The sequence below is a fragment of the Octodon degus genome, unplaced genomic scaffold, assembly GCF_000260255.1.
Source record: "Octodon degus isolate 3935 unplaced genomic scaffold, OctDeg1.0 scaffold00121, whole genome shotgun sequence".
Lineage (NCBI taxonomy): Eukaryota > Metazoa > Chordata > Mammalia > Rodentia > Octodontidae > Octodon > Octodon degus.
The window spans coordinates 8,034,263-8,045,392 of NW_004524697.1; the positions used below are offsets into that span (position 1 = coordinate 8,034,263).

At 41.6% G+C, this 11,130-nt stretch overlaps 1 pseudogene; it reads right to left on the reverse strand.

Moving 5' to 3' along the window:
* Positions 1 to 2,589: 2,589 nt before the first annotated feature.
* On the reverse strand, positions 2,590 to 3,060 carry LOC101570466 (annotated as a pseudogene).
* Positions 3,061 to 11,130: the final 8,070 nt, after the last annotated feature.

The window sequence follows — 11,130 nt, forward strand, 5'->3', positions numbered from 1 at the left end:
TGTTTTAAATTCCTGTCTGATAATTCCATCATCCCTGCCATATTTAAGTCCAGTTCTCATGTTTGCTTTGTCTCTTCATATTGTTTATTGTTGTTGCCTTTTAATATGTCTTCTGCTTTCTTTCTGGTAGTTATACATGATGTATGGGTAAAAGGAGTGCCCACCAATTGACCGTTAGTAATATAGTGGTATTGTATGGGATGGGAACACATTCTCCCAAAGACTATGGTTAGAACTATCGTCAACCTTCTTGTTAGCCTATGCCTCAGGAATGTGAATTTCATACATGCTTTTGAGTTCTTCTCTTCTACAGGTGGAACAGGACAGCTAGAAGGTGTTGGAGTGGGGCATTTCCCTTCCCCAATTTAGCTAGACTCTAATAAAACCAAATGATTAGGTTAAATAGTTTTCTCTAAGAATAAACTTTTTTTTTTTTTTTTGTATTTTCGAGAAGTGTCTACAAGGTGGTCAGGGTCTCACCACTAGATCAGACTGGTAGTGATCCATCTATTTACAGGCTCTCAAGAGCTGGGATTACAGGCATGTGCTCCCAGTGTCAACTGAGGTCTCAGTGTGCTCCTGGGGTGGGGCCGGCATGGCAGACCTGGGGATTGAACCCCCGGTCCCTGTGCCTGCTTGCAGGTACTTTAATCTGCTATTTGGCCGGTCCTCTAATAGTAAGTTGATATGCTCAGCTAAATCTTAAAATTTACCCCCTTCCTCCCAAAGACAAAGAGATTTTTCTTCAATATATATTAGTTGAGCTTCAGGAAACCAACTTGATCCTTTAGGTTTTTTCTCGTCAACTTGTGCACTCTGAGCCCCTGGCAATTCATCAATTCCCATTTAGGTTATCCTAAGCCTGGTTCCTGTAGAGCTTTCAACTTGTAGGTTTCTGTTTAGTCTCCAGTTTGGGGGAGGGGGAATTTTTTACCCTTAGATATCACATCTCCAATGGATCAAAAAGGGTTGTTGATTTTTTAGTTTATTCAGTGTCTTAATTACTTTTTTATCATTGTTGAGATAAAATACCCAATGCCCACAAGTTAAGGGAGGAAAAGTTTATTTAGCTCACAGTTTATATAGACGTCTCAAGCCAAAGATAGTCAGGTGGTATGACTGAAGGACATCGCAGGGGAGACACAGTTCTCAGAGGAAGAAGACAGCAAAGGCAAGCAGTTGACGAGCAGCAGGCCTCTTGCTGTCGCTCATATCTCATCCGGGCTATGCTCTCTTAGGGCAGGTAGCACTCACACCATTAATCCTGGCGGCCTTCATCCTAGCACTAGTGGATGAACTCTAGCATCACATCCTGATCCCAGCAGCGCACACCCTCGACCCAGACAGCTCTGAAATAAGCCTCACCTGGGGCTGCTTGAGGCTTGGGAACGGGGCATCTAGACACAACCGCAGCACTCAGCATTTTTACTGGTGAGGACAGAATGACAATTTGAAACTTTACAGTATTTGGTTTTCTTTGGCTGGAGGGAGCAGAGGCAGAACAAAAACTGAAGTGCAAGTTTTGGAGTACCTTTTCTGAAACATGAGAAGCCTGAATTGGACTTACTGCCTTGATTGGCCTATTACATATATCCTATCTCATTTTTCAGAGGTCAGTTTGATTTCAGTCTGATCCTGAGGGCATTAAGCTGACTAGGGTACATTCACAGCGAGGTCCCTGTTGGGAACTGCCCTGAATGATCCAGTTACATCTCTAATAAAAGTTGGCTGGAAGGACTTTTGGGTGTCTGCCTTTTATCATATCCTTATGTTCTCTGCCCAAACCCTCTCTCCCCCATTAAGTGAGGGAGAGCTCCCTTTCACGGCTCTGTCCTTGCTTTCTTTTTCTTTTCTTTTTCTGTGTGTGTGTGAAAACACATGTTTATTGCAGAACTTTAATTAAATGCCTTAACCAGGGGGCTGGGGAGATAGCTCAGTGGAATAAGTGCTTCCCTGGCAAGTGCAAGGGCCTGAGTTCAATCCCCGCTTCCACAAAAAAAAAAAAAAAAAAAAAAACAACCTTAACCACCAAAACAAACTACCCCAAAACTGACAGTGAACTGGTGGTCTACAAATGCTTCAGGCTAGAGGTTATGTTTGTCCTTGATGAATTAACTTATAATGAATTCTCATAACATTTGAGTCCAAATTGAATGCATGAATTGGATTGACATGATTCATAATTTAATTGTATTTTAGGGAAGGGTCTACAGGGTGTTCAGGGTCTCATGCAAAATATAAACATTAGGAACTGAAACACTGGCATTAATTTAGGAGCCAACTGCAGGTCAATGACTGGATAACTATACATTTAAAAAAATATATGAGGTCAAAAACTCTTTAGCGAGCAGCCCTACGTCCGCTGTGACCTGGAGGACGAGGGCTGGTGCTGTGCTCCTGATGAATGTCACTAGGAAAAAGATGTATACCATCCACCACACATGTGTTTCAAAACCAGAATGTTCCCCAAATTATACGTTTCTTTACAAATAAACATTACATGTCAGCAAGTACAGAGACCATCAGGATGAACCCTAAAATATGTTGCTTTCACAGGGATCCCTGAGCTGTATTTGAGAAGATCCATTTTTAATCTTGGGGCTTTAAGAACATCTTTGTCTTAATTGGTTTCATGTTTCATTTCCATTTTCTTCATAATTGGCATGGCCTCTCTTCTTGGCAAACTTTTTTCCAATTGTCCCCACCAAGGTTTCATATCTTCTAGCCATTTCTTTGTTTGACACATCAAGCTCTACTGTGGCATCTCCCTTTTCCTCCTCGGCCTTGTTTTTAGCATTCATCTGAAGCATCAATTTCTCAACTTCAGGACTGAATCCTCTGAATGACATTCTTCCATAGAGAAGATTTTCACATAACAAGAAACTGTTCTTCTATTATGAAACTCACATTCTCTTTAAGCTCTGACAAATCCAAGTACCAACACTCTTCATTAATGATCTTCTTTTCTTCCTTTTCTAGCTGTTTCTTGGTTACCGAGTCCAGTCCTCTTTGCATGAACTTCATGTGTAGCAAGCTCTTGAACAACTTGGGCTTGTGCTCTGCAGCTGTGCTGGCTCCAGACAGCAGCGAGGTTCCTCCACAGACCGGTCCTTGCTTTCTGAGTCGGCCTGAGTGTTGTGCAGGGCAGCTGCATGATGAGCCCCTGGAACTTCTCACTGCTCTCCTTGGCCTGACCCTGCCTTTCTGAGTTCCCACCCTCCCGTTTGCTCCAGCCCTCTTCTATTATCCTGCAGACAAATACTTGACTGACAGGCTTCCTGAGTGCTTACAGGTCTGAAAACATTTTTATCCAATATACTGTTTAATTGGTAGGTTATCAGGCTCCAGGCCTCTAGGATAATCACTGCTACATCCTCAGATATTCTGCCACTCCACTGTGGCCTCTCGTGCACCTCAGTGGCTGTCCTTTCTCTCTCAACTCAGTGCAACTGTGAATTTCTCTAGCAAAGCATAGGAGGTGGGAAGAGGGGCTATGAAGGACCTGGGGTGCCATAGAGACACCCACACCCTGCCATCCTCTATGCTAGAGAGCGCAGAGCCCGAGACACCCACACTCTGCCACCCTCTATGCTAGAGAGCACAGGGCCCGACCAAGCTTCCTTCAGGTAGGACTCAGGGCTCTGAGGTTACTGGCAAGAGAATGACCTGTGAATCCACGCGGACAAGTAAAGATAGAACAGAGAGTGCCCAGTGGAATAGCAAACATCCAATTCAATTTAAACTTCACATCAGCAGTAAATAAAGCTATTCATATGAGTCTGTCCTAAGTAATACATTGTGTATGTGCCAACCCCATAGCGGACTCAACCTCTTTGAAGGACCCACTCGTCCCACTGGCCCTCCAGGAGTGGCTGGGGAGTTCACAGTGAGCTAAAGCTTTTGTGAGGCCAGGGAAAATGAACCTTAGTAGCTAAGGAAACTAGGGAGCAGAGAAACTAGGATAAGAATTTTCTGGCTGTTTCCTTGCATGTCCACAGGGTTGGAGACTGCTGAGCTGTCTTCTCCATGCGATGGCTGTTGGTTACAGCATGTCCCAGGGGAATGGGACTTCAGGTGGGCCAAGTAACAACACAGCCAGAGGGGGAAGAATGGCACAGTGCCAAGAGTAAGAGCTGTTATCAAGTTAGAGAAGATCTTCACATAACAAGAAACTGTTCTACTATGAAACTCTCATTCTCTTTAAGCTCTGGCAAATCCAAGTACCAATGCTCTTCATTAATGACCTTTTTTTCCTTCCTCTTCTAGCTGTTTCTTGGTTTCCGACTCCAGTCGTCTGCATGAACTTCACGCATAGCACGTTCTTGGACAACTTGGTCTTGTGCTCTGCTGCCGTGCTGAGAGTTTCATAATAGAAACTCTCAAGAGCGAATGGCAATTTAAACAAAATAATAATAGTAAAAGCGTTTGGTAGCCACGGTTTACAGTGCAGTTGTGGCCAAGTCCAGGAACCACACCACGCACAACCAGTCCCAAAATGGCACAGAAATGGCATCAAGAAACCTCGGTCACAAGGATATGAATCTCTGAAGGGGGTAGATCCCAAGTTCCTTAGGAACAGGCATTTTGCCAAGAAGCACAACACGAAGGGCTTCAAGAAGAAGCAAGCGAACAATGCCAAGGCCATGAGTGCACACGCCGAGGCTATCAAGGCCCTCATCAAGCCCAAGCAAGTGAAGCCCAAGATCATCCCAGAGGGAGTAAACCGTAGGCTCACTTGACTTCCCTATATTGTCCACCCCAAGCTTGGGAAGCGTACCCATGTCTGCATTGCCAAGGGATGCAGGCCTTGCCGGCCAAAGGCCCAGGCTCCAGCCAAGGCCCAGGCTCCAGCTTCTGCTCCAGCCCAGGCTCCCAAAGTTGCCTAGGCCTCCATGAAGGCTTCACAGTAAAAGCATCTTATCTGCTGATGTAAAAACAGAAGGACTGGTGTGACCCCTGGGGTGTCATCTGTAGGGGGCTGGTGTCCTCCTGTGCTCTTTGTACAAATAAATCTGAGGCAGGAAAATAATAGTAGTAGTAATAATAATAATAATAATAATAAGAAGAAGAAGAAGAAGAAGAAGAAGAAGAAGAAGAAGAAGTGATAATTGCAGTTAGTCAGGCATGGTGGTGCATGGCTGCAGTCCCAGCACTTGGGAGGCTGAGGCAGGAGGATTGCTGAAAGTCTGAGATCAGTGTGGGCTGCATATAGGGAATTCAAGTCCAGCCTGAGCTGCAGAGTGAGACCCTGTTTACGAAATAATAAATAAATAAATAAAATTAGTGCAATCAAAGGGCTCCCATGCATCAGAGTACTGTAAATGAAACTCAAGCACATGAAGTGGGTGGTTCTTTTTTGAGATAGGGTCTCACTAAATTGCCTAATGGGCCAGGCTGGGCTCCCATCCATGAGCCTCTCACGGCCTCGTGGAACACTGGGATTACAGTATGCACCACCACACCCAGCTAAGACCACTATTCTTAAAGTTTAAGTATTGAAAAAAAAAAATCTGGGAAACAGTGAGAGCTGAATAGTGGTCTGCAGGAAGTAAGAGCAATCTCTCAGAACAGCAAAAATTCAAAGACAAAACGAGCCAATATAAAAGGACAAGAAGTTGTAATGTGCAAATAAATAAGAAATTAATGTTTCAAAAACAATAGAAGGAGTAGAGGCAACATTTAAACAAATAGAAGAAGAGAAAATCTTGCAGAGCCAAAGAAAGACTTTTATCTTTAAATGAAAGGACTCTTTGAGTTCCAAGGACATAGGGACATAAAAGGAAGCCACCAGAGATTCCAACACAGCATTCTTCTTCGGAAAGCAGTTCCACGATTCCGCAGTCTTCTAGACAGGAAGAGCCAGTTGTTTACACAAGAGGGGAATCAGGCTGACTTCAGATTGCCGTCTGCAGCTCTGCAGTCAGAAAACAGGAGAATAATAACTTCTGACAACCATCAGCATGGCTTAAAAATCAAAACCCAACACATTTTACTTAAGAAACTTACTTTAAATGCAGCAAGAAAGAAAGCGGAAATTTAGAGGACGTATAAAGAGATACCATCAAGTAAATATAAACCGAAGAAAGTAAGCCTGCCAGTGTTAATATCAGACCAGACAGAGTACATGTTAGCGTTGTGCAGTGACGAAAAGCAGATCTATAGTTATAGGTATGAGCCATGTTCATTATTTAGGAAGTTAGCTAAATACATAAGCAAAATCTACCAGGAGAATATGGTAAAGATGCAATCGTCGTAGGATAGTTTAACACATACTTTTCAGACTCAGGCAAATCCAAACAGACAAAATAAACTTGTAGAAATAGATGAATAAAAATCAGATCTATAAGATACATGGAATGTTACAGTTCATAATTCTATTTCCTCTGTATTTTAATGGGACATTTACAAAAGTGAATCCTGTGCTTAATTTGGATAATTGTGCTGCCGATCTCTGCTGGTCTTTTGAAAAGGGTAGTTAATGTTTAAAACTTTTTTCTTTTTATTCCTATTTTTTTCTTTTTAATTTCTTATAACTTTATTTTGAAACCAAGTTTACATGTTTATATCTCAGTAACCTAAACAGCAACCATTATTGAGTTCCCATTACTTTGTTTAGTGAAATTTTGTTTTTTTTTTATTTTATTACTATTTTGTATTCTTTTAAAAACAGTTAATCCTGTCTTGAGTTCCAAAGGGGACATAAGTCAATTTACAAAATATAAATGTTATAGGCCATGTTTTTTATTATAATTAAAATAAGAAAAAAACATAATGAGGAATGAAAAGGGAATATCCCATCTTTTAATTACTTGGGAATTAAAACAATACTATAAATAATTACATTTTGTGAATATTACATTACATGTTGTGTTGTAATTACATTAAAATGTAGATAAATGTGAAATTATGATCCATATACAAAGAAATAAGGAAGAAATTTCATACTAAAACATATATAACACTGTTCATGCTATTCCTATTGGGAACTCAATTTTAAGTGCTTTACTTATTTTAGCATTTTGGAAAGCTGGGGCCTGAACCTGAGCCACATACACGCTAGACCAAGTGCCCACCACTGAACTAAGCCTTCAAATGATTTATTTTAAAGACAACAGAGAAAAATAAAGTTTGATTTAAGAAATTAGAACATAAACTTAATCAATAGAAGGTTGCAGGAGACAATAAAGATATTGATTTAAAGGAAAATAAAAGCAGAAAGGACAAACATATCTAAAATTGGGTGGAATTCTTTGCTTTTTGGTACCTTGCACTCGCCAGGCAGGCACTTATGCCACTGAGGCATAGCCCCAGCTTTTTTTTTTTTTTTTTGAGACAACATTTTACTCTGTAACCCATTGGATTCACTGTGTAGCCCAGACTGCCTGATTCAAGTCGGTCCTCCTGCCTCAGCCTCTGAGCCCTGGGATCGCAGGTATGCGCCACCATGTCTCGCTCCTACAATTGGTTTTTATGGGAGACTCCATCACACAAAGTCTGAGGGAAATCAGGGCTCACCTGTTGCAGCAGCTTGACAATGTGACTTGAGAGAGTATATATGACAAGCAACAGAAAAGCACAAATACTATAGGCTGCAGCCATCCTGTCCCTCTGGCTCTGTCTATCTCTGTCTCTATCTCTGTCTGTCTGTCTGTCTGTCGTCTGTCGGTCTGTCAGTCGGTCGGTCGGTCTATCTCTCTCTTTCTCTCTCTGTCTCTCTGTTTACCTCCAGGACCATACTTTGAACCTAGGGACTTTTGGTTTGAGCTACAGCTCCAGTCCCCTATTTGTTTACTTTTTGTTTTTGGCAATAGGGCCTTTCAAATCAGGCTGGGCTTGAATTTGCGATCCTCCTGATTCAGCCTCCCAGAGTGCTAGGATTATAGGTGTGTGCCACCATGTCTGGCTCTAAGTATTCCTTCTAGATTCACATCTTCCCGCCCTCGCTCTAGGGGACTGCTAGGGAGTGACGAGGTAACATGGGCGATCATACCCCTACTCTTTGCTTGTCTAGAAAGTAGTGAGTCAGACAGGCCTGAGTTGGGAAGAAGGGAAAAGCTTTGAACCAGCTGAGTACTGAAGCTTTATTTGGATGGATTAAACTCTATAAGATCTAAAAATGAGAATGTTCTTAGAATCAAAAGTGGCCAAAAAGCTACAGGTCCTACCAGAAACATCACCAAGAACAAGAAAATGTTTCTGACAGAAAACATCTGCAGCTAGTACAGGAGAAAACAAAGCCCTTTCCAGACTGATCTCTACTGAGCAGCCCAGCTCAGTAAGTCTGTGGCTACACTGGGGTTCATCAGCGCTCTGCATTTTCTTTCATCAGACTGGGAGAAAATGAGGCACCAACGTAACTAGTGATAGTGATACATGTGAAATTAAATGAATGAAATTAGGGGCTGGTGAGATGGCTCAGTGGTCTAAAGCACCTACTTAGAACAAGCTTAGCAAAGCACAGGGACCGCGGTTCAATCCCCAGCACCACATGCCAGCCAGCCCCGCCCCCTGGTGGGCTGAGCTGGCCACACACACAAAATAAATAAATAAATAAATAAAATTAAATAAATAAATATTAAAAAAAAAAGATTTGCTTTAAAAAAATAAATAAATGAATGAAATTAGAAACCCTGGTATACACTGATACACAAAAATACAAAGTATGATAAGAGGATATTTATTAGTCTCAAAGTACTTCCCATGGCAAGAAAACCTGATACACAGAAAATAACTTCACAGTGAAGAAGACCAGAAACTGCCATTCTAAGCTATCGAGTTGGATGACATGAAATCCAAGCCTGGTGTCATCTGACCAGATGCCCTGAGAGGAACGTAGCATCACCTCTGTGTATTTTTCCCCCAGTGGTGTGTGACCTACACCCAACAATGAAGAATATTTTCAAGCCCAATTCTCCATAGTGTCTAGTCTAGAAACCTCAAAAAAAATTTAAGAACTAGGAATGACTTCTGGGTGGGTGAGATAGCACCTGCTTAGGCAAGCTCAGGCAAAGAGCAAGGACCACAGTTCAATCCCAGGCAACCACATGCCACACCAGCCCCACCCCCCAGGCTAAAAAAAAGAGTGACTTTCAAGTTGAGGACGAAAGACATGTAATGCTGGACTCTGAACAGGATAGATTTTGCTCTAAAGAATATTAATGGGGATTATTGCTATTATTGGCAAAATTTACTGGTGAAAACATATATCCCAATTTGGATGGAGATATTGTGCTTACGTGGGAGAATGTGACTTTTTGAATAGTCATGTTGGCAAATTACTCTCAAATAGTTCAGGAAAAGGAAAGTTCTCTTATAACGTTGTTTAAAAAATTTAAAAAATTAAAAAGTTATAGAGAAAGTTAAAGAGCTAGCTATTACTTGGGAAAATATCAGGAAAGCCAGAATCAGATAAGTGGCCACCATTTTTAACATATGAGGAGCTGTTTTTAAAGGTACAGCCTAACATTCAACTAAGAGAACATCTCACTGATCAGAAGAGATTAGTTCAGGAAAATGCAATTTAAAGTATCAGTCAGCTATTTTAAGGCACCAACCTAAATGATGAAAACTTTAAAAAACTGACAGCTAGACAGGGTGATTTGGAGATATGGAATGAGCAGTGAGCATTTTCATACTTTGATGCTAGATAGCTAAGTTGCTTAGGTTTTATTTTTTGAACCACAAGTTGAAATTGTGGCATAAAATTTGGCATAATGCATGAAAAGTCTGTATTTCCCTCAATCCAGATAATCTGCTGGGGGGACCACCTGGGTGACTCTCCTTGAAAGAAGAGAAATTGTTTTCATTTTGGCTATGTCTGACCTGATTTCCATGTAGTGATATGTACAGAGCTGGCTAGGATTTGTCCTTATCCCTTCAATTGGCTTTAAGCAATGCATGTTGGTCTAGCCAAGGTGTTAGTGGTGGTCTTTAAAGATTGCAGGCATGTTTCCCTGGAAACTCCCACCTGCTGCTCTTTAATGTGAGCTGGGTCCTGTTTGAACCCAGCTCAGAAGAGTCAGAGCTCCACACTGTCAGTTGGGATTGAGCTTCAAGATAGAGGCTACGATTTCCTGGGATTTGAAAGATTATACATCAAAGCGAAAGCACCAACCCCAAAACCTTCAATACTAGCTCAGTTGTGTAATGCAGATTACTCTCTGCATTTCCTTCTCTCTGCATACTGCAGAGAGGTAAATGCAGGCCTCCTACCTCACCCAGCTCACAGTACTCATTCTCAGTCACTCATCCTCAAGCCAATCCTCCTTCAGGACTGAATAAAACCCAGGTTCAGCCCTGGGTCCAGGCTTTGGTTCCTGATAGCCATCACCATGGCTGGACTTAGGACCTCGTGGTTCCCCATAACTATAAACATGCCTTAGCATCTTTGTTGTCGCCATGGGTTGCACTGGATGTGGTAGTCTGGAATTAACTTGATGGGATTCCAATAATTTACCCATGGGATTACAAATATAAACTTCCCAGACCAAGATGAGGAGCAGGAAGGGCCCTTGATAGTCTATTCTGGGAAATGTTTTCTTAGCATAAAGATATACAACGAAGAATGTTTCATGCATCTTTGTTTTTGGTAGTGAAACCCAAAATTTTGAATGACCGCTAATAGGAAAATAATTGCAATATGATCATTCCATAGAAAACTGTGCAACCTAACAGAATTCCGACTGCATACATGTACATATGTATACATGTAATTCACAGGAAAATTTAAAAATTCCAAGTTTTTAAACAAAGTCAACTCGCTAATATATGTACACAGTTTTACATATAGTTGTAGAACACAGAGAAAGTTATAGCAGTCACTCTTGTGGCTGTTACACTGGCTAGGAGGGAAGCGTGGACACAAAAACAAGATGAAAATCTCTGAACGTACTGCTCCCTCTTGACCACTTTCTATCACTGTACATGTAATTCTTACAATCTGGTTTAATGGATTACAGAGGTACCTCCAGTTTGGATAAACTGAATGAGAAAAACTGATACTGTGAAAAGTTTTAAGTTATGGTCTACTGCCAAATCCCACCTGCGACACTGGGACCTGTGAAAACCAGTAGCTGGAAGTAGAAGTAACTAACATGCTCAGGAAAAACAAACAACCCCCCGCAAAAAAAA